This window comes from Lissotriton vulgaris, chromosome 4_1, assembly GCF_964263255.1.
Source record: "Lissotriton vulgaris chromosome 4_1, aLisVul1.2, whole genome shotgun sequence".
NCBI lineage: Eukaryota > Metazoa > Chordata > Amphibia > Caudata > Salamandridae > Lissotriton > Lissotriton vulgaris.
In genome coordinates, this window is record NC_141691.1 from 1966714579 (window position 1) to 1966739188 (window position 24610).

The window sequence follows — 24610 nt, forward strand, 5'->3', positions numbered from 1 at the left end:
CCGACTGCTAACCCACGCACACAAATCACTCTGCGACATCGGACCAGAATGCCTCAACTCACGACTGTCCTTCTACACCCCCTCCCGCCAACTACGCTCTTCCAGCCAAGCCCTCGCCACTGTACCTCGCATCAACAAGACCACCATGGGCGGCAGATCCTTCTCATACCTGGCTGCTAAAACATGGAACTCACTCCCCGCTTACCTTCGCCTTACCCAGAACCACCTAGCATTCAGAAAGCAGCTTAAAACGTGGATATTTGACAAGTAATCTCCCTCCCCTCTCTAAGCGCCTTGGGACCCTCTGGGTATGTAGTGCGCTATATAAATTCTCTGACTTGACTTGACTTGGGAAACGAACCGCTGCCCCCCTGAATAGCGCGCCAACAGCTCTAAGCGCTCAGGGAAGGTGCGTTGTGCGCTAATGTCACTGAAGCACGTGGCGATTCCCCTGATGCAGTAAAGACTTGCAAAGCACTCCACTGCCAGCCCGCACCCGGCAATATAGCGCAACACTGCGTGTCTCCGCTAAGGATTCTGCCATTAGATAGCCATCAGATAGATAGCAACATCAAAAACGCTCCTGGCCGCCACCAACGTCGATGAGCAGACGTACCCCGAGGTGGGGGGCTCAGACACCAGCGAGGCACAGTACGCAGGCAGCCAGCAGCCCGAAAACGACTGGGCACACCTCGCCTCTGTCACAGGGGATCATGGGGAAGCCGGAGAAACAACAGTCCAAGCTCCCCTTTGAAACGAGGAAACAGCCCAAAAATGTGACGACCACCCCTGAAGTTGACGGCGACGGAGACATGACGGAAGGGTCGGCCATGGAGTCAGTGCTCCGCGCAATCCAGCAGAGTTTGCAGGAAATGAACGGAAAACTAGACCATGTGATGCAGAGGGTGGACAATATGGCGGCCAAAATAGAGAAACACGACGAGCGGATCGTGGAGGCAGAACAGAGGATTTCTAAAGTGGAAGACGAGCATAAAACCACGTCGAAGGTGTGCGGAGGTCTGGAGAAAACAGTGGAGATCCTTCGCGCTAAGGTGGAGGACCAGGAAGCTAGGTCCAGGAGGAACAACCTCCGAATTTCGGGCTTGCCGGAATCCACCAACACAGGGAAGATGGAAACTTATGTCGAAACACTCCTGAAAGACATATTTGGCGCCAACAAACTATCCTCGGTGTTTCTGATCGAAAGGGCTCATCGCTCACTGGCGCCTGTACCGAAACCGGGGGCTGCCCCAAGAATGATCATAGCACGTACACTTAACTACAGGGACAGAGACACGGTCCTTCGGCTCGCCAGAGACATGGGCAAAATCACTCATCAGGGGAATGCTCTGGAATTCTACCCCGATCATACCATGGCGGTACAACTGGCGCGGAAAGAATTTGCGCCGGTGAAGAAGAAACTACGGGACCTGGGTCTCGAGTACGCCATGCTGTACCCTGCAAAACTCAAGATCACGAACATGGGCAAACCGGTCATTTTGCCGACGGTACAGGCGGCGCATGACTTTCTCAAACAGCAAGGGAAGCGACGAAAGGCGCAGGACAGAGCGGAACCGACGAGCGATGTGGAATGACGAGTGGTGCGGCCATGATACCTCGATGCCCCCGGAGCAGCTAAGGGACTCCACTGGGCCCCATGATGCTGTGGCTAGCAAAAGTTGGCCTACCCCGAGGCGCTCTGCCAGAAACTATGGGACTACGAAGACATGCTGAGCGGACTGGACATCTCAGCGGTAGAGCCTAGGATGGGCATCCTCGCAGTGAGTATTTGGGGGGCAGGTGGTCTCCGGAGGGCGTACAGAGGGACACCATGATCGGGAGGCTAACTTGCCCCCCAGACAGTCAAATATGTACCGGGGGTGCGAACACTGGAAGGCCCTCGGGCCGGTCCTTATTGAAGACACTACCTTGAACTTCTACTGTCATGGGAAACTGGGATGTGTCGAATTGTGTTGTTTGGGGTTAATCGATGTCATACTCTTCCTTTTTGGTGGCAGATGGAGGGAGAAGGGTGAAATATCTTACACACGACATTGAAGCCGAAATAGGCGTCTGTCCACGTCCACTACGTGGATGGAGATGTGTGAACCTGGCGACACCCCCAAGCGGGTGCGCCCCACACTAAGTTTTCGACAGAGGGTACTGATTGTTAAGGGATGGCTTTGGCAGTGTTCGGGTGCTAAAGTGGGTGGGGGGGAAGAGGGGGAACCGGGGTTGTCCGAATCACAAACTCTGTGTCTGAGAAGCATGGCGACCTCCATGGCCATACATAACCATGCGGGTTGTTATTTCAATTCCACCGATTTGATGTGGATCACGCACCATACACTCCAATGTTCAGTGTCTCCACGGAACCGTAAAATGCGGTTACACCTCATGCGGTATATCCTGATGAGTACAAGTGACAATGTCGAGAGTTAATACATTAGCCCTTCTCACGTGGAATGTTAGAGGGCTAGGCAACCCGAAGAAGATCAGGCAGATGTTTGCTTACTTTGACAGGATGCATGTGGATATAGTGTTTTTACAAGAAACACACCAGGCCACCACACACACACCTACATTGGGTAATAGATGGGCGAAATCGGTTACAAGCTCGAACTACTCGACCTACTCCAGAGGGGTCAGTATCCTAATACGTAAGGGGACACACTTTGCAATCACGAGCGTAAGCAGAGACACGGAGGGAAGAAGTGTTATGGTAGAGGGAAGGGTCAGGGGGCAGAGGGTCCTGTTGCTGAACACCTATGGCCCCAATGTAGATGACCCGGGGTTTTACAGAAAACTGTGGCAGACAATCACAGACAGACATGTAGACCACGTGCTGTGGGGGGGGGGGGTGATTTTAATGTAACACTGCAAGACCAGTTAGACCGAGCTGCACATACTACGGAACAACATGTCAATGCAAGGCACATGCTGGGTGACGCGATGGAAGACCTCCAACTGACTGACATATGGAGGGATGGTAACCCGGGGGCCACAGCTGCGACTCACATTAATGCTGCGAACAATAGCTGGGCGCGACTGGACTATTGGTTGGGTACACGGGAGATAATGACGGGTTAAACACATTTCACATCTGCCCAGGACACTGTCAGATCACAACCCAGTTTTGCTAAAACTTGCGGTCCCGCAGTATGAGCCGCCGCCCTTCACTTGGCGTTTCAACGCGGCTGCCTTAAAAGACCCACTGTATGTCACCTCTATACACACAGCCATCGTAGACTACTTCGAAATAAACGGCCCGACAACGGACGACCCATGTCTTCTGTGGTAAGAGTTTAAGGCCACGATCAGGGGGGTATGCATAAGTACGTCCTCAGGTATATTGAAGGATATCCGGCAACAACTACGCACACGCGAAGAGGCCATACAGGGGCTGAAGCAAATATACACACACACAGGGGACACTAAGGTGCTGGGAGACATACAGACACTTCTGACTGAACACAGACAGTTCGCCTCTGACGAACTCAAATATGTCACTAAACGGGCGACAGGGGAAGGAGGCAGACCAGGCAAGGCGCTGGCAGACAAGATATGCTTGGGGAGGGCCCCTCAAAACATAACAGCCATCTGTAGGGCCACCGGGGAAAAGGTGAACGACGTTAAAGGGATTACAAAGGAATTCATGACACATTACGGCGCCCTGTACGCAGCACGCCCCTCGCCCACACGGGACGACTTGCTAGCTTATATGGAAGATGTGGAATTAGCCTGGCTGTCAGATGGCCACAGGGCATACTTAGCGAGGCCTGTCACGGTGGAGGAGGTTACTGATACTATCAAGCGATTGCCGAACAACAAAGCGCTGGGGCCAGATGGGTACGTGACAGAATTCTACAAAGAATATGCAGATCTGCTCGCGCCTCACTTGGTGAGGCTCTACGGGGCAGCACACGAGGCCCAGACCCTGCCAGACTCCATGCGAGAAGCCTTACTCATTGCGCTCTTAAAGCCGGGTAAGGAAGAAGATAAATGTGACTCGTATCGCCCCCTGTCCCTATTAAATGTAGACACGAAAATAATCGCTAGTCTACTGGCAGACAGGCTAAAACCACTTATGCCCCTCTTAATCAGGCCAGACCAATCTGGATTTATACCTGACAGAGCCACCACACATAACACACGCACCCTGTTTGCCCTGGCGCACTACTTATCTCCCGACACGAAGGCAGTGGCAGTGTTACTTGATGCTGCCAAGGCGTTCAACACCATAGGATGGTCCTTCATTCAAGCGGTTCTGGTGCGCATGGGGTTTCCCCTGATGTTCCTTGGGTGGATCTCCATGTTATATACCAACCTGTCGGCACGCATCAGAATAAATAGACACATTTCGGAGCCTATACAGATATGCAGAGGCACTAGGCAGGGCTGCCCGCTCTCGCCGATGCTCTTTGCATTAGTCCTGGAGCCGCTGGCCTGTAAAATCATTCAACACCATCACTACTCGGCCATACAGATGCCATCACGCCCCATACACATATCACTATATGCTGACGACATGGTGCTATATGTCAAGGACCCGGCACAAAACCTAAATCCGCTGATGCGGGAGTACATCAAGTTCGGGAGCCACTCCGGACTACAAATCGACTGGGACAAATCTCTCATCCTAGCACTGACGGACAGTACACGCCCTATACCCCTAGACTACCCACTCGAGTGGCAAGAAGAACCTACGAAATACTTAGGGGTGTGGTTTCACAGGGACCCGGAAGTAATCATACGCACTAACTATGGGCGAGTCATAGCGGCCTTGGAGGATAACATTAAACGATGGAATAAACTCCCCTTATCCCTGGCAGACCGGACTGCCATTGTAAAAATGGTGCTCCTGCCCAAGTTCCTGTACCTATTTAATAACATCCCAATTAAGCCGGCGGCGGCAGTGTTCCGCAATATAAACACATTGGTGATTAGTTTGCTCTGGGCTGGGAAGCAAGCGAGAATGGAGTTGCACACTATGACACTCCCATATGCTAAGGGGGGCTTCAAGGTACCGGACTTCTATCTATACTACTTGTGCGCTCAGGCGCAATTCGCGCATTACTGGCACCACGAAGTACCCTTCTTGACACACGTGGCGGTGGAGGCAGGGGACACGGACCCGATACCACTAGCAAACATACTACTACACAAGCGCCCCAGACTACATGAACGTGACATCACCACTGTGGACACTACCACGGAGGCCTGGAGACTGATGGGTAGGGCAGCTAACGCTCTGCCGCTGTATGCACCAGCACTTCCACTGGCACATCACCCGCATATCTCGGTTACACAAGAAAAGGTAGGTATGAATCTGCTGAAGTGGGCAGGCATAGATAAAATGGGTGACCTGTATCTAAATGGGGTCTTCCAAACGTTAGACAAAATGCAATACATCAGTAACCCGTCCATCCTATTCAGCTTTAATTACTATAGGCTACAGAGGGCACTTAAGGAACATTACCCAGCACACCCGGAGGAACCGACGCCGCTAGCACCGCTGCAGCTCCTACTCACTACACTCACGGCATCTCACCTGGTGTCTAAATTATACACAAGCTTGCAGGGCGCGATAGGGGGAAGCACTGACAAAGCTAGAAACAGGTGGAGTGAGGGCTTGGTGACACCCCTCACTGAAGAGGAGTGGGCTTCTGCGTGCATGCTAACCGACATGCTGACACCAAATGGAAATTTGAGAATCATTCATTACAAATATCTGCATCAGGTGTACTATACGCCTCAGAGACTGTACAAATATGGGTTGAAGGGGGACTCACAGTGCAACAGGTGTAAACAGGATGGGGCGGATTTCATGCATCTAGCTTGGCATTGTCGCAAGGTGGCGGGCTATTGGGAACAAGTGGTGCAAACGTTAAATGAAATGTTGGGCTCTTCCTTGCTATGTGATGCTAAACTTTGCCTCTTGGGTGTTGAACCACAGTTGAGAGCGAGGAGGCGTAAGTTCTGCGCGGTAGCGCTGTTACTGGCCAAGAGGAGGGTGTCCCTACACTGGAACAGTAGAAGAGGTCCGGTGGTTAAAAGCTGGTTGGAAGATATGGCGTACTGCCACGATACTCTGACTACCTATGAGGAGGAGCTACCGATTAGGTCAAGGCCCAAGGACTATTGGGAGTACTTTCGACATGGTGGAGCACGGGGCCGCAGAGGAGGTAAATGAAAACGACTAGAAAAGGTACGTGGAGGGTGATTGACTGCTGTACGCTAGAACCATGGTATGGATCGGGGGGGAGGATGCTGTGACACAGATAATTCGTTGCTAAGGGACACTTCTGAGTTAAGTTAGTGGATGGTTGAATTCAGTTACCTTTGGGAGAAAATGTTACCAAAAAAGTAAGAACCCTGACATGTTTACGAGCGAATATGGCACTTGATACTGGTACTGTGATTACACTGTAAGACGCCGCCGGTCCTTTGGATGTCGGCTGATGGGCCGTGTACATGACCAAGCGAGCCCGTTCGGGCACACAAAATTGCAGCCGGCCAGGAATGGTTGTAGGCGAATCACATGTAACGTATTTTCTTATGTGATGAGTGCAAATAAACATCTTACACCAAAAAAAAAAAAAAAAAATATATGAAGGCGGACGTTCAGGGTCGGTACCTGCTTCTCGGGGCCAAGCTGGATGGCAGGGATTTAGTCATAATGAATTCCTATGCGCCTAACACTGACGACCCAACTTTTTTCGGGGATGTGCAAGGCACTTTCACACATGACCTGGAGACCCCTATGATTTGGTTTGGGGACTTTAATTGCATCCTTGATCCGGTACTAGACAGGTCACCCCCCGGGAGGGAACTAAGCCCCATATGACCGCGCGGCTTCGCGAGGTAATGGACGTGGGGGCGGTAGATATTTGGCGCCTAACGCACCCGAATCAGAGGCTGTATACCTGTTTCTCGCCCACGCATAACACGTATAGTCGATTGGACAGGATTTTGATGGCCAGGCCTGTCGGTTGCCGTAACGCACAAGGCACAGTACCTATCTGACCATTCTCCAGTGTCCTGTGTGGTTCGGTGGGGGTCAAGGGCGGTTAGACCTCACAACTGGAGGTTCCCAGCGGATATCCTTCGTGATCAGGTGGGCAGGGCGCATGTGGATAAGGCACTTGCTGACTATATTGATATCAATTGGGGAGGGGGATCTGTGTGTCTGGCCACCAGGTGGGAGGCCCTTAAGGCAGTGGTACGCGGCGCCTGTATGGGGCTTACATATGGCATCCGGAAGCAGCTTCTCCGCGACCTTCAGAGGGAGGAGGACGCTCTCCTGCAGGCCCAACTCGTGGTCGATCCCAGTGATCCACAAAAGCGGGAGGAGCAGGCGGCTCGGACCCGGTTGCACCATGTTCTTGATAGGTTGGATAAGTACACCCTGGGCCAGTATCGGCAGCGTCTTTATCGAGGAGGCGATAAGTCGGGGAGGCTTCTGGCTTGGATCCTGAACCGAGAACAGACACCCGAGCAAATTGTCGCCCTTCGTGACCAGACGGGTACGTTGGTTTACTCCGAGCGGGCACTTCCTGGGGTTCTCCCGTCACATTTGCAGCAAGTGTACCAGGCGGCCCCAGCCGTCTCTGTCAACTCCTACCTCCCCTATTTGCAGGAGCTGCCCATTCCGACCCTTTCGGACTCGGGCCATGAGGACCTGGACTCGGCCCTGTCCTTACTTGAGATACAGGGGGCGTTGGCCCGCTTGCTGCGTGCCAAATCGCCAGGGAGCGATGGCTTCCCCACGGAGTTCTATTACGAGTTCCGGGATAGATTGGCTCCGCTCCTGCTCCAGGTCTACCTTGATGCCTTTGAGAGTGGGGCTCTCTCGTGGAGCATGGATCAGGGAGACATCTGCATGATACTTAAGCCAGGGGTGGACAAACACGACCCTTCCTCATACCGCCTCATTACTATGATCAACACAGACATCAAAATACTGACCAAGCTGTTGGCTACCCGCCTGGCGCCTCTCATGGAGCACTTAGTGCACCAGGATCAGTGCGGTTTTATTCCTGGTCGGAATACAGCGATGAACTTGGGAAGGCTCAACCTCATACAGCACGAGGTGAGCGGCAGAGAGGAGCAGACGGTGTTGGTCTCCATAGACCTGGCCAAGGCCTTCGACACGGTCGACTGGGGCTATATGCAGGAGGTACTCCGGAAGATGGGCTTCGGACCCAACTTTGTTCGTTGGGTTGTGCTCTTGTATAATTCCTGCTGTGCCTGAGTGCGCCTGGGAGGTGCGAGATCAGAAGAATGGCGGCTGGGACGGGGAACACGACAGGGGTGCCCCCTCTCGCCGCTGCTTTTTGCTCTGGCTATAGAGCCGTTCGCGGTCCGGATCCGAACGGAGCTGAGGCAGTGGGGTATCAAGGTGGGAGACACCTGTAATGTCTTGTCGCTCTATGCAGATGACGCATTGTTTTATCTGTCAACTCCTAGTGAGGCCCTCCCGCGGCTACTACAACTCCTGGATTCTTTTGGAGAGGCGTAGGGACTGCGGATCAATCGCAGTAAATCCCTGATTTTCCCGCTCTCTGGCTTTGATTCTGTACAGACGGAGGACCTGTCGGATTTGGGGTTGAGATGGGAACGTACCAGTTTTCGTTACTTGGGCATTCAAGTAACCCCATCGGAGGAGCAATCCCTGGTTTGCAATATGGATAGAGTGCTTACATCGCTGCGCAAGTCTAAGACTTTTTGGAACACGTTGCCACTCTCGTTAATGGGGCAATTGGCCATCGCAAAAATGGTGATGCTCCCACGAATGCTATATACTCTCCAGAACTCGTTGTGCCCCCTCCCCCCGAGGGTCTTTAGAACCCTTAACACCCTGCTTACTTACCTTTTGTGGGCGGGACGGCGCAGCAGAGTGGCCCTTAGCACCGTTGTGCGCTCCTTTGAGGAGGGGGGATTGGAGGCCCCGCGATTCGATCTCTACTATTACGCAGCACAGCTCCCCCCGGCAGCCAGATGGTTTGCAGGCATTGAGGGATGGGAGACGCAACTATTAGCAGGATGCGCCACAACGCAGGAGCTTCAGCTGGCATTGATGCGGGGGTCGGGGGTTCTGGCGGACCTTCCATATGTGGTACGGCACGTGGCTAGCGCGTGGCAGCGGTTTGTGGAACGGGTACTGCGTTCGGCTCTGTTTCACAGGGAACTGCCAATTTGGATTTTGGCCCCTATGGTGGAAGTGGAGAACCATATGTCCTTCCGTGAATGGAGGGCAGGGGGCTGTGAGCTGCTTGCGGACTTATACCCCTCGGAGAGCTTCCTCACGAACAAGCGGAGGAATCTTTTGGTCTCGGCGGTGGGCAATTTCTTCAATACCAGGGCCTGCGTGCCATTGTGCGATCGGTGTGGCCGCAGTGTCCGGAGACACCCCAAACGACCCACACGCTTCATATCATAATGTCCTGTGGCAGGGGACGTAAATTGGTTACTTTATTGTACGCGGCAATGAAACGTGATTCAGCCCCCCCCCCCGGATCCACCGTCATGGGCGGCCTGGGAGGAGGACCTGGGTATGCCCCTGGACCAGGAACGGTGGAAGCGTATAGGGGCCTTGACGAAGCGAGTGTCCTGCAATGCCCGCTTCAAGCTCATTCATTACAGTTTCCTTCATCGCACCTATCTTACCCCGATAACTATGAGCCGTTATTTGACAGACAGGCGGGATAACTGCCCCAGATGTGACACGGAGGGGGGGGCGGGCTTTTTCCATATGGCCTGGGAGTGTTCGCAGGTGGGGAGCTTCTGGGTGGGGGTCGTGAGACGCATAGCGGCTACTACCGGTCTCCAAATTGAATTGTCCCCCTTGCACTGCATGCTGGGATTCGTACCCAAGCCCAGAAAAAGGAAACTTCCGTACAGGTTGTTGCAGTTGATGCTGGTACTGGCAAGGTGCAGGGTGGCTATTACGTGGATGGGAGAAAGGGCCACTGAGGTGGAGACTTGGCTCAAAGATGTACGTGAGTGAGTACTCTCAGAGGAAACGCACATGCAACACATCAGAAAAGATGACAAATTGCAAGAGGACCTGTTGGCATGGCGTACAATGTATATGGCAGGTTTTGGCATGGAGTCCCTCTCTGACTCAGAGGGGACCAGCGGCGAGTTATTCTCCCGGTCGGAATCGGACCTAGAGGGGGAAGGTGAGGCAGACTTATGAGTGATTGATTGTGGGGTGCATGCTAATGGACCCGGCCTGAATTCCTCACGTGTTTTGTAATGTGCTGATGAATACACTGCTCTGTCGCATGGAAGTCCTTCCTCACGGTTCTGGTCTTAATCGAGGGAGTGCCATAATGAGTATATCGATCTGTGCAATGCGGAGTTAATTGATGCCTATGTGGGGTGAGGGGGGATTTGACTGTTGTATGTTGCAAAAACTGGAAAAATAAAGTTAAAAAAAAAGAGTACACAATGCCGTTTATCTTGGGCATCAATCATCAGGGGAGGAAGCACACAGAGAAACCTATGGGAATACACAGCGACCGGTTCTGCGAAGGAGGCACTACAGGTCCAATGCAGGCTCTGCCCAGTAATTCTGGCCAACCCTCGCCACTTCACAAACCTTGAAGCAGGAATCTGCTTAAACTAGCGTGTTTTTGAGAAGGGAATCCCCCTCTCACACATAGAAAAACACTTTAGGGCGTGTAAAACACATAGTCTGTAAATACACATCCACTAGTTTTAATCACACACACATCCCCTTTTAATTCGTCCTGAAGAAAGCCAGAATACTCATAAGGCACTGGCTGAAACATGTTGAAACATGTTGACCAACAAAGGATGTAGGAGGTCGTAACCCGCCTCTAACATCCCACAGCCTTATTTTTAACCGCTGACGGTGGCCCAGGTATTAAAGTCTAGTTCACCTTCGGGTACTGGGACCACGGCCAAGCCGTTTTAATCTCATTTATCATAACAGTCTTCACCGCACACTCAGCGACATACCTGCTCCGCTGCAATCAGGCGTCAAAGCACACCCGGGACACGTTAGGTGTCACTGGGTGGGCCCGATTATGAAGCATGCCACCAACTAGGTTGGTGGGTGAGGGCTTCATGAGCACACTCACAAGGTGCAACTAACTCCTGACAAAACATACTGGAGTCCTTATACCAAAATTAATAATTTCTGGTAACAAAACCCCTCCCTTTCAAGCTAGTCTTTTTTTGATTTACTTCAATACACAGCATGTGCCAGCAATATTTCACAAGGGGAGTACCTTTTTCTTTTGAAATATACTTCGTCCTGCAGATTCCACCCCTTGTGAATGGGCCCCAAAGCAAAAAGTCCAGGACCTAGAATTGAGTAGTGCTAGTTAAAAAAGGAAGTCATGCAAAACAGCCATGGCTGCAAGACTGCTTAGCAAAAATATGTAAGGCTGACCATGTTGCCGCCTAGCAAATGGCAACCACTAAAATGCATCAGGCAAGAGCAGTAGAAGCTGCCATGGCCCTTGTGAAGTGAGCACAGATGTCAGCTAGACGGTGTTTATTGGCCAGAGCATAGCAGATCACAATGCAAAGGGTGATAGAATGTGAGACTGCGCCCTCGGTTAACACTTTGAAGTCACTGGCTTCAGTAAATCATCCAATCTAGCCTGTCAATATAATAGGACATAGCACGACTGGGTTACAAGTCAATGCTTTCTCCTCCTAATTGGTGGGATGGGCAGAAGGGAAGAATGATAGAAGACGGATGGAATGGTCCATGTGAAAGGCAGATTCAACTTTTGGCAGAAAAGGAGGGCGGGTGTAAAACACCAGTTTATCTGGGTACAACACCATGAAAGACATGTATACCGAGAAGGCCTGCAGTTAGCCAATCCGACAGGCTTAAGGTAATGACACCTAGAAAACAGTTGACAACATTAATAGAAAAACTAAGCATTGGCTAAAATGCAGAAATCATAAGGAATGTCAGAACAAATTCTAACCCAAGTGAGGGACAATGAATGGTGTGGGAGGAAAATAAAGGATGACTGGGCAGCCACATAGCCTTTACATTAGTGACTGCCAAGCTCTGTTGGGCGAGAGATAGTACAAAGAGTAGAAGATCAGAAAGGCAGAGAAAAGAAGGATCCAAACCTTCCAAGTGGTAACATTGAACAATGTTACTGACTGATTTCATGCTGTTTCTTGGCAAGCCAATATAACGTGCACCACTTTTGTAGACAAATAAAAGGTCTCAAGCTGAACTCACCCGATCTCCAAACGCGCAGTTACAACTTTAGAGAACATGTTTGGATGACTCAGCTACCATGCTGCGAAAGTAGGTCAGGCCTGTGTGGGAGTGGAAGAGGGAATTGAAAGGTTGAGCAAGAATAGACCGTCATAGAAAATCCTCCATCACCACTTTGGGTTAATCAGTGTGCTAGATCCTCCTTCACCTTCTCTAGGACACTTGACAGAAACAGGATTGTTGAGAATGTGTAAGTAGACCCTGAGATCAATTGTACCTGAAGGCATCCCCCATGGAACCATTGAGGGTTAAGTGTATGGCGCAAAAAAGAAGGACAATTCTTGTTCAGGCCAGTCGAGAAGACATCAACACATGGACACACCAATCTGAAGATCATGTTCTTAATCTCTAGTGAGGACCTCACTTGCAGTCCGCTACTAAGACACTAATCAGGACATCTGCCCTCATGCTAAAGGCACATGCCAAGAGAGGGCACAGCTGGGGAAAAGCCCTGAAGTGAAGCTCACTGCTACAGCCGTATTGCCTCCTAACAGTGGACCCAAGACCCCAGACCACCTTGTCTGCTGAAATAATGGGTTGTAGTGGTGTTGTCCGAAAGATCTGAATGATGTTACCCAAGATGGAAAGGAAGAAGACTTTGTTGAATACTGCGCTGCCTGAAGTTGGAGCACATTTATGTTCAGACACTGTTCCGAAGCACAACGCAGACCCATCACCATAATCTCACCAGATGAGCCCCACAGCCCACGGAGGCACCCGTAACCTTGTTAGCCTGCGACAGCAATTAGCTTAGTGGAAGTTCCAACAAAACTTTGGAGGGGCACACCCAACACTGCAGATCAGGAAGGCTAGAGGTACAAATTTGCACCCGATCCAAGGTACTCTTCTGATGCTGAAGCCACAGTTTCATTGAGCAACACTGTGGTGTCCTTATTCAAAACCTGATGTGCAGCAATAATATGATGGATTAGGCCTTCAGGCTTAACAGACATAAGAATTGAAGAACTGGAACTGGTGTCGGGCCAGAAACATAAGAATCAAATGTTGAATGAATGCAATCCGCTGAGCAGGAGAAAACAATGAACACACACGTCATGTCTAGCACTGGCACCAAAGGGCAACCTCTGTATAAGTATGAGGTGTGACTTCTAGGCATCATGGTAAAACTCTAGTTATGCAGAAAGGGTCATGGTGAGCTGAAGGTGTTCCTTGGCTTGGCCCCTCCCTTCAGCATCCAGGCACACATCTAAGTGTGCAAAAATACATTGACTCCCGACCGCCTTATGTTATGTTTTTCCTTATTTATATAGCCTATTCTCATCAAGGTTTCTTGCTGCTGTAAAGGACAACAAATTATACCTAATTTAATTAAAACCAAAGTAAGCTGGTCTAAAAATAAATGTTCTCCATTTCTCCCAAAAGATTGATAATGAAGAAATTGAACAAAGGTTATTCAAATTTCTCACTTCAGCCACAAAAAGGCCCAGTTACCAAATTCAGTGTTCTAACTTTTGGGATTACTACCAAAAACTGAGGCCCAAGAGCTCAGAACCAGCTGAAGGTTTCTTGTGTGTTTTTTCCAAAAGCCCAGGTAGCTAGAATTGCCATAGTTGAGGCACAACTGCATTAACATCAACAAGACGTGTTGTGGGGTATAGGTTGGTGGCAATGTAAGGTGATATTTTCTTCAGTGGTTTGATTTGCCAGAAACACATGCTAAGAAGATAGATGATATCCAGCTGATGTTTCAGCTTACAACCTCTCAAACCTCCGACTCCAGTTTTTCATCTGCTAAAAACTTCACTCTCAATGCTCAAACCACAGAACAGTATTGGGCTGCTGCAAATTTTCTATAACTCAACCCAGGGAAAATAGAGCTTATTATTACCAAACATCCAATTGACAAATGGTGCCCTGCCAGTTGTCCTGAGGTCATGGGTCTCCACCACTGCTCTCACATCTGCAGGAAGACTCCACACTCATTTCTGAGAGGGAAACACATCTATGAATGTCAGCCATGTTGCCTTGGCGCGGGAGGAGCGAACACAATCTCTGAAGATCCAAATTCGTCAAATCTTCTAGCTGCTTGGGATACAAGACTCGATACACAAGGCAAGGTTTGTTTCATTTACCTCATACTATGAAAATATCCACCTTATTACAGCAAAAAGATTAACTGATGATGTGAAAGGTTTATCTCTAACATTTTGGAGTGGAAGTGACATCCAAATCATCCACCCAAACTGGGTCCCCTAGGCTGTGAAAGGAGAAAGATTTCTTTTCAAATTTAGGTGGAAGTCTTAAAATACTTTAGGAATAAATAAACTAAATATCAAAATTGTTTTATTTTATAAAAGACTTGAGACCTTATTTAGAGTTTTTCAGACGAGATAATCAGTCACAAATGTGGATGATGCCCTGTCCGCCATATTACAAGTGCTTTATAGCTTTTGGCACTTGTAATACACTGGACGGAATATCTGTCACATTTTAACAGAGTGTTATATCGCTATACTCTAAATGATGCCCTCAGTCAGTGAAACACACAAAATGGTCACTTTGGCGTAAAGACAGCTAGTTCGTTGCACTTATTAAGCAGGACTGTGTCTGGGCTTAGCATGGCAAGCAGTCCACCAGACATTGGCACGAAGGAAACAACTGACTTGTGTCCTGGATAGATCCCAACCAAAAAGCTGAACAGATACAACATCTGATCCGAGCTCAAAGGTCGAGAAGTTCTGCTACTTTAAGAGTTCAGGCGATGAGTTTGGTTGCTGAGGCGATAGCACGTAAAACAGTCTCGACCGCTTTATATTTGTGTCTTTTGCTGCTACCTATTTTTTCCATCAACCTGCCCACACAATCTTTGTTTATGTGTTCTTCGGTGTGTTTATGTACCACTTGTCAATCTCCCAAATTTCTTGTGAAGATGCTTTCAATAACAAATAAATACAAACGTTTAAGGCTCCCAAGGTTTCTGCAAAATATAAAATTTCTTATGTAGTAACATTTTATTTACAAAGCACCTCATGCCACAGTTTCTGTCATTAATAACCACTGCAAATAAGTTTTAACCGCACTCAATTCATAGACTTTGGATGGGTGAAACTCAGAGATGGCTTTGCTGGCTCACGAATCAATGATACCTACAGGCCTCTCCATGCGTCAGTCATTATTGTGTGCAGGTAAGTAATGACAATATAATACTCTCATGGATTTCGGGGATGCCTTAAGGCAGGTCTATATGCCACATGATCTATTCAAAATCATAATTGGAGTATTAAATAAAGTAAAAAAATTATAAATGATGTGCAAATTAGACAAAAATGGGTTATTACCACATGCACCCATGATACGAAACTTAAGGATGCCAATTGACATTTCTGTAGATTAAGAACCATTGTCCAAAGCTGTGGTGCCTTGCCCTTGTACAATTGGATATGAATCATAAATCACTGGACTGTAATGCAATTAAATCAGTCGGAGAGAGTGTGTGAGTGTATGTGCGCGCGCACCCCCCTCCCCCCCAATCCCACCCACACACCCACCATCCTTAAGTGAAGTCCAGGCCAAGGAGAGAAGCAGCATGGCATTCAAGTTACTGTGAACAATATTTATTTTTTATGATACATATATGCAGTAATGGCTGACGCGTTTCGACTATAGTCTTCTACTGGACCATAGAGTCCTAGTGTGTAGAGTGTCTATTTAAAGGAACATTGCCCACCACCTTCTAAAAACAACTTGACTGCACAAAATTCTTATCTCAAGTTTCCCTCTAAAGTCAACCTTTCGAAGATCATTTGTACTCTAGGTTTGTTCAACAACACACCATAAGCCATTAAAATGCCTCAAGGGAAAACTTGATAGCAGGCATGCTGCAGTCACTATTTCTAATGTACACAAAGCATGCACAGTCATGAAATAGAAACACATTAAAATATATATAAATATCCAAAATGAATCATAGGTGTTTTAAAACAAAAAAGGACATGAGGCATTACACCATACTCTGCCGCAGAAGGGGTCTCTCAAATTTGATTAAAAAAACACTAGTATCAACACCAAGATCTTTCAGAAACCTTGAGACTGTAGTGAAATAATGCCACTAACTAGCACTCCACTCTGAAAATGGTTCCAACTTCAGACTCCAGTGCAGTTCACCATCTGCCAATGTTATGGGCAGATCAATATATTGGTCACTCCGATATAGAAGAGCATGGTCAAGATCCTGATGTTTGCAAATATTTGCTGTTCTTACATGAAAAATTCGCCCCTGCCTGATGTCTATTAAAGCTAGATGGGTCTTCAAAAATTGGGACTTGTTTCTAAAAGATTTGTGAAGCACTGGTGTTAAACACCTCCACTTTGGCATCCAAAAGGAGAAATCTAATAGAACATAATCAGCACCACTATGACGAACCTCACGGAAAAATGGTATCAAAATATCTTACATCATCACCACCGTTACCTTGACAAGTAATACGAGTAACCACACCAGTCAGATAGAGCTAACCTTCCAAACACTGGTAAATCCTTGACGACGAAAGAGCAGAAGAAGATGACGATGAAAAAAAGAGGTAGATTTGCGTGTTACTTTTCAGAATGTCTTTCTGCAACATGAACATGGCCAACACCTAGGTGTGGAAAAGAGCTTGAACACCAAATGAGGAAGAAATACCTGCCCTTAAGAAAAACTTCCAATAAGTACTAATAGAACCATAGGCAACATTGTTGAATAGACAAACACTACAGTCAGTCTTGAAAGTATTGGAACACTCAAGCTTACTACAGTTCGGTTAAAAGTACCCAGAGCACCTACCAAAGAAGCTCTAAATCCCTACCTTCAAAGATGCGGTAGTGAAGCCAGGTCTTCTGCAACCTATAGAAAGCACATATTCTCCAAAAGGAAGCAGCCCTAAGCAGAAATCCCCTTATGACTAGGAAAACAAACCTAAAACCGAGACATACACTCTCATTCAACAACAAAAACAATCCAATAATCTGAAAGAGAGCCCTGGAGATCGAAACCCCACAGTTCCTAAGTAACTATCATCATCATCATCATCACAGCATTACTTAGAGATCCTAACCATCAGGAAAGGCATTCGTAAACCAACAACTGTCGGCGTAAAAGAACTACACAGAAAAACCATAAGTGGAGCTAGCACTCAAAGTAGAACTGCAAAACCATTACATACCAAGGAAGTAAGACCAAATGTACTCAAATATAAAGGAATATCCCAGTCAGGGAGCACTAAAGACTCCACTAAAGAAAAGAGACTTCTTTGAAGAATAAAGTAATCTCAGGTGCTTACAGGCCTGAATAACACCGAGAGAAGGCTGGCAGAAAGGCAACCCAACAAATGGGTCTCCGAAGCAGGGCTAAAACTCCCTGTGCAGATTTAAAGGCCTACTCATCCGAACAACAGAGTGTCAAAAGATTGCTGCCTCCATCTAGGCAGCAGCTCTTCAAGATGGCTTTTAATATGACCTAACAAGAGAAACTGGAGATGGCAAAGATGAAAACTGTATTTTCTGATCTAAGTGCCCTTTGAAGTCACCATGCGCCCCCTGCAGTCATGTGGTATGAGGTAACATCTGATAAGAAGACCATTAGAGCTGGCGATGACAGTAAGGCCACAACCCCATAAAGCTTCCGAGCCTACCATGTCGGCTAAAGGGCATGCTCTCAGAAGATGCTACCCATAAAGATTGGGCAGTGATGAATCTGCTAGTAGTCTCATCTATGCCAAGGGAAGCCTGTTTGTCAGAGATGAGAACAATCATTTGCCTGAACATCACTGTGGATGCCCAAGGAGCCTAATCAAACATGGATGCACAGAACTACTTAAGGAGGCCAGAGATCTGGCCATTGGATCTAAGAAGGACCTTACCATACCAAAACACACTTCAGCAAAAGAATAATCGCCAGCTATGCCACTCCACAAGAGAATGGGATTAACATACTCCTATCTATGCGGCATTACAAGAGAGACGAGTCAGACTCACCCAGGACGCGGTTTCTTGTCTAACAAATCTATCTAGAAAAAACTCCCTGTCAGGAGCACAGAAAGGGGAACACCCAAACCTAGAAATCCAGGAAACGGTAGACCAAGGCTCACTAGAGACAAATAAGGCGGCTAAAATATCATGTCACCTGTGAATGGTCGGTGGAGATGAGCGAACTCACATTGGGCAGCCATACACAGAAATCTGTATACTCCAAACAGACATAATGGATTCTAACTTCTCAATAAGGGGTAATAAGGGTTCCAACATTGAACAACAAGCCTCCATAATCTCTGTCAAAATGGATGGGCTTAACCTCTAACTGTATCAGAAGGAGTGAAATCATTTGGAATATGAAACTCCAACAGAGAAACCTCTCCACCGCCGAAATTCGAACAGAGCAAGCCTGTTTCATCTTTGACCTTCTGAACAATAAATTCCTCACGTGAGGCCTGAGCAAGATTAATGGAAAGCTCAAAAGAAGTGGTCCATATCCCCCCACCCCTGCCCAAAAAAACAGATCCGAATTGTGTCTGTATTGGCACAGACGTCAAATCAGAGGGCAAGGTCTTCAGTAGCAACATAAGTGTCAATGAAGTAGCATTTGGATTCTTAGGTGAGGTAATCTATGCAGTGGAACAGATCCTTGACACAAGGAGATGTTGGATGGAGTGCCAAAACTTTTCAGACACTCATCCCCAGTCACAGATCTGGGTTGAATCCATCATAGTTCTTTAGCTCACGTCACCACCCCAGTTTGGACCTATATGCAAATCAATCTTGAGCCTGTGCCTCATGGGAACAGTCCAGCCTGAACTGCCAATCCAGGTCCTCCCTGGATCAGAAACAAGCATCCTGGGACTGGTTTGGGGGTAACACCCCTCATCAGCCAGGCTAGCTTAAATCCAGTGGCAAAATGGAACAGGCCGTTGGTAGAGGAACAGCTGAAAGATCCACTGTTGCTTTGGAGCCCGAAGACGAACCAGAGGGAGCCAGTGAAGGGTGTAGCAGACAGTAAAGACGGGGAGAAAGACGCCATCTCAGTGGGGTCAGCATCAGGAGCTAAAAGGTTGGTAGTGAAGGTGCAATAACAGTAAGTGGACTCAGTACAGAGCCAGGCATTAACTTTGGGCTCATGTCCACCAAGATAGGCCACTGCTCCAAAGAGGATTTTGAGGCTGAAGTTGGTGAATATATCTACTGAGCCCAAGATCACACCAGTTATCTGGAAATACTTTAAGATTAAGTTGAGTCCTTTGATCTCCTTAACCCAGTTGTAGAATTTTAAGAGGCGAAGCAGATACCCTTTGGAGTCTCCAGATGACTAAAATGGGCTTGTCTGGTCCTTAACAGATAAAGAAGGCAAACAGAAGCGGTTGGCAATGGGCCAGAGGGCGGGGACGAGTAGTCCATACCCAAGGAACAAACATTGTGTGAGCCTTAAGAAGTGGCAGGAACAACACCCAGCAACCAGACATTTTCTTGGGTGCCACTGTCCCTAAAGCAATGGAAGAAAGTCCAATATTTGAAATGTGTTTGTGGAATATAGAGCACCTATGGATCTACATCGAAGGGCACTTAAAAAAATGGAACTGAAGTCAGAGCTCCAGGGTGGCACTACATAAGGCTGTGGTGGAATATCTGGTCGCGCACTGGTATCGAGGTGGCGCCAGGGTGCACCCTATTAAAGTAGGAGAGCTCTGTCAACTTTTCAGGATCCAGTCTAACCCCTGAGGAGATTCATGAGGTAAGGAATTTGAAGGTATAAGTATCAATCCAAGGGTCTGTTTTGTTCTCCAAATAAAAAAATTTAAAAGAACACCGCTTCAATGAAGACTCCTTAGTGATGGCGACTCAACAGAGTACACACCACTTATCCATTCTTTTGTTTGGGGACTTAACATTCGCCTTGAATTGACGGTGTATCAGGGCTGTTATCAATTCCAGTTAGACAATCTGGCACCTGGGCTACCCACACCAAGCATCCTGCTCTTGATTTCGTTATGTATTAGGGATGTCCAGTTGAGCTAGATGCAATCCACCAGATGGTGTGACCTGACCACATCCTGCTACAGTTCAACATTGTCTCCACCTAGCCTCCCAAGTCGGAAAAAAACTCAAAATAAAGATATTCGAGTCCTGAATGCTTAAAAAAAAAACTTGAAGGGGTTCCTCTCTAAACGTTTACCAAAGTGTTCTGATCTTAAAATATTATGTGACTTATGGGTTACTCTATCACACACTTTGGAAGTCCAGTGATGCTCAAGCCTCAATGAAATAGGGAATGTGTGGGAAAGGGCCCTGTCAAGATTCAGAGGCTGAGAAGGTTTGTTGAGCCCCCTTGTTCTTTCCTTGAGCAACAGCCTCCTCCTCCCAGAGGTCATGGTGCCACACTGAGTAGTACTATTCAAGTGCCTCCGTAAAAGGATCCCTGTCAGGAAGAGTAAAAACACCAAGAGGGAAAAAAGACTTCTTAGAAAATGCTGTAGGTCTTGACTGAAGATGACGATGAATACTGAAGGCAGTGCACCTAACTACCTGTGACAGAGAAGAAGAAAGAGACAAGCACAAGTAAAAGAAATAGTTCCAGTACCTGGAAGCAAACGTCTAAGAAAAAAATAGTTGAAGATGGCAAAGAAAGCGCTGAAATATAAAGGACTGCATATGTTGTGACGCATCAATCACTTGGAAATGCCTCCTTAAATATGCTTCAAATTGGAACTGACGTCACAGGAAAAGACTATTTCATCTTGGATTGTGAACCTCGTATAGCATTTTATGGCCACATCACCTCAATGGAAAGGGCAGATTACAAAGTTTGTCAATATCCTTTTCCTGAAGCTCGTGGCTTCCGTGTGGCACACGAATAAGCCCACATTTGATATCCCTTCTCCAGCACTGAATTTTGCTACTCCACCAGCGCCCTTCATGCAGCTCCTGGAGCACCTCTCTGAGCGACAACAAGCATGGGCACATACATGTGATCCAGGCAACCCAGGTACTCAACCACGTGCTGAATGTAGCATCCAGCAAAATGCTTCCTGCAAACGCGAGCGCTCCTTCTCCTGGATGCATCAATACTTTGGTAGCATCTTTGCACAGCTCTCAGTGCAAGTACAGCTCCAGGCACAGATGTAAAAGGATTCCCTTCAGCTCATGCATGTACAGCATTAAAGGGCGAAATCCAGACGACCGAATTCTAACAAATCATCAGATAAAATGAACTTCAAACAGCCTTTAGTGGAAAAAAGACCTGCAAACCCCAAAACCTTATTTTCCACTGCTTGTAAAAAGGAAGCTGTCCAAGCACATACGGGAAACATCAACCGCTAGACACCTACCAATCAGACCCAGACACGGGACAGAAAGCACCCATCTTGGTGCAATAAGTAAAGCTTCAGAAGCTGCAGATAGAAGAACCTTCTCATGCCTCTGCCTGGTACATCTGACACAGGGGGCTTCAACCTTCTAGCAAGGTCAGCCTATGTGCCTGTGGTGTCAAGCAATGTTATTGGCAGGCCCCCAGTCTGTACCGTCACTTCTGCCCTTCAACTCCCCTTCAGCCATCTCAGTCTGATTGGATGCCACAGGCCTCCCATGGTTGACGCTCCTCCTCAATAAATAGCTCCCACCTCTCTTTGTAGACATATCCACATGTCAGGTCTGTTATCATTCCCATCTACTTGACATTGGGCTGAGGTCTGCCTATGTGGGCGAGCGAACTAACTATCCTCACTACCTTCCAGAGGTAGAAGCCTAGAAGACGGGGCACCGCCTCCAATGGAATCAAATCACCACTGCAAGGCGTTATCAGGGAAGGCTTCCACATCTCCCCACTACCAGCTTTTTCAACACAGCACCACGATGGTAAATCCAGTTTGAAATCTCGCCATTGGAACCTGCTTTGAAACCTCTCTCTTCCATCAGAAATGTAGTTATGTTTTTTAAAGGTCATACTTTCTTTCCCCCTCATACATGTTACACATGTCACATCATACGTGTCACATAGTGGTGGATGCCTGGATAAATTCTCAGCAAGATTATGCTAACACCGTGAGCTGTCCCACTGTTACCTTGATAGAATCCAGACTGTGATAAATGTAGTGCAGCCAACTGCTCGGGTCTATAACTTGGGTTCAAGGTCATTAACAACCATTATTGCCCTTGCAAGAGGGCTATAATACCCAATTAAATCATTTTAGAAAAGGACAGACTATGTTATGTTCTGAGATGAAGGGAGTAGTGGGAAAGAGCAAGAAGCAGATCAGCGCTATCCTGCAAACCAGGACACCTCGGGCGCATCGAGGAAAGCAAGACTTGTTGTACCACTGCACCATTTACAAACATCTGACTAAACGAGTTCATTTCTTTGAGCTCCATGGAGATTTGGTGGACAAAGGAAGGGTTTGGAAAACTTAACATTAGAGGGCAGAGATTTGGTGGCAGCGGGTTGAACACGTCAACAAGTAAAAAGTCGAGCAATTAGATAAAGTGAATGTTGACAACTCTCCCCCACACAGAAGCAGAGGAGGATGCTCTGCACCTTGGCAACATGTTCCAAAGCAGCAGGCCGCCACTCTGCATTGATTTTCAGAGTGTTGTGCTCTGCTGCATAATCAATGAGTCGCTCTGCTGTGACATAAGCAGGTGTACTTTAAGAAGTTGCTGTCAGCATCTCCTTTTACCTTCTTCCTCAAGCTCTTTTTTCATTAGGAAAAATACAAAAACCGTCTATGGCACCCGGGAGCTGCTAGCCCTGGTCTCATCCCTCTTGAGAAAGAAGCTGGTCACGGTGTTTAGAGCCAGGGCAGGCGCAAGGCTCTGAGCCCGCTTGCCCTCTAAACCATTCCTGGTTTCAACTTTCTCAGCCAATAAGCGGGCTGTTGCATCACCTTAAACTACCAGCAAAACAAAGAACTGGACTGAATTAACACTCGAGACTAAATGTTGAAGACATTAAATGGGGGAGGACATTGTAGAATAGTTCCATTCGGGCTCCTCCGCCTGCAAGACTAGATTGTCAAAGTCCTACTGCTAGGGACACATTTTATGAAATCTTACTACGCAGGCAAATGCCCTCTTGCCATCTCCATTTTATTCCTAAAATGCTGAGCCCTTCCAACTGAAGCTGATGCTTTCAGTCCTAGCAGAATGACAGCACTGGCTTTACTGGAGCATTGGACTGGCGTTTGGAAGGCCACACTAGAGTTGACTACTGATGCCCTGGCCAGGGTCCAGCCTTATTCTCTTAAAACAGTGACCTGCAGCACTGCAGTTCTGGATTCTATTCCAAAGTGACCCTCTCCATAATATAAAATTCATCAGATGAAAAAAACAAGTTGAGCCCCAGAGGATGGCTCCAAAGGATGGCTAGTGATACTGATCGAGACAATACTGACAGAGCTGGCAGTGAGGGGGGAGGCTGTAATGCTGGATGCTGCTGGCAAAGAAAGCACATTGAGCACTGCTCTCCTATGGATACAAACAAAAAATGAATATTAAAACAATTTTATTTTCTGGTGATTCTGGTGCTCCTAGGCCTTGGCTCTCCATTAATCCTGGATAGTCACCACCACTTGACACCACTACTTATCACCTTGTACACTGCTCTTGTGAGCATTATGTGGAATCAAAGCCAAGGTAGCTGTGTTACCTTCCTCACATCAAGTCGTACTCACTAAATGCTAATTTCCGAGATGAGTGTCCATCACGGAATGGGGGTGGGGATGGGCAGAGGGGGGAGTTTGTGGATCCTCACAGATTTCTAACTTTCCTTTAAAGAAGTTTGAGGACAAAGTGTGATTTTAGCCAAAGTTTGAGTTTTGCAGAGTATTCTGGGCCAGAAAACATAGCAGGATCACGCCACCATGGGGTGGGCTCTATACAAGATGGTTATGGAGGTAGAATACTGGGCCAGAGCCGAGGAAGATCTCCTGAGGAAAGAAGCATGTGGCTCCAGCAGAAGGCCACTCTCGGATGTGTGCAGGGGTCACCCAGAGTTTTATGAATATTCATACCACTACGGGGCCTAGAGCACATCCCACTCAGATCCCGAGTCAAATGATCACAGGAATACAGATAGATGCTGCCCAAGCGGAAATGACTGGGATGTCCCCAGCCCAACAGGCCCCTAAACAATGACTGTTACCCCAATCACATATCTCCTACAGAACCGAAGATGCCACTCAGACACACTGCATGATATTAATTATGAAAAGAACCTACGCATGAATGTTACGTTTACCTGTTATGAATTGTTGCTTTCTTATTACGAACCTCAACTCTACTATGTTCCTACATACAAAGCGATATATATATGAACATTTGGCTGTGTAACTTCTGCTCATATATGACATT

At 47.7% G+C, this 24610-nt stretch overlaps 1 protein-coding gene across 3 annotated transcripts in view; it reads right to left on the reverse strand.

Annotated features, from left to right (window-relative positions):
• The window catches only part of TSNARE1 (t-SNARE domain containing 1), a 1291163-nt gene that overhangs the window by 303350 nt on the left and 963203 nt on the right, over positions 1–24610 (reverse strand). The gene's annotated exons all lie outside the window — the stretch shown is intronic.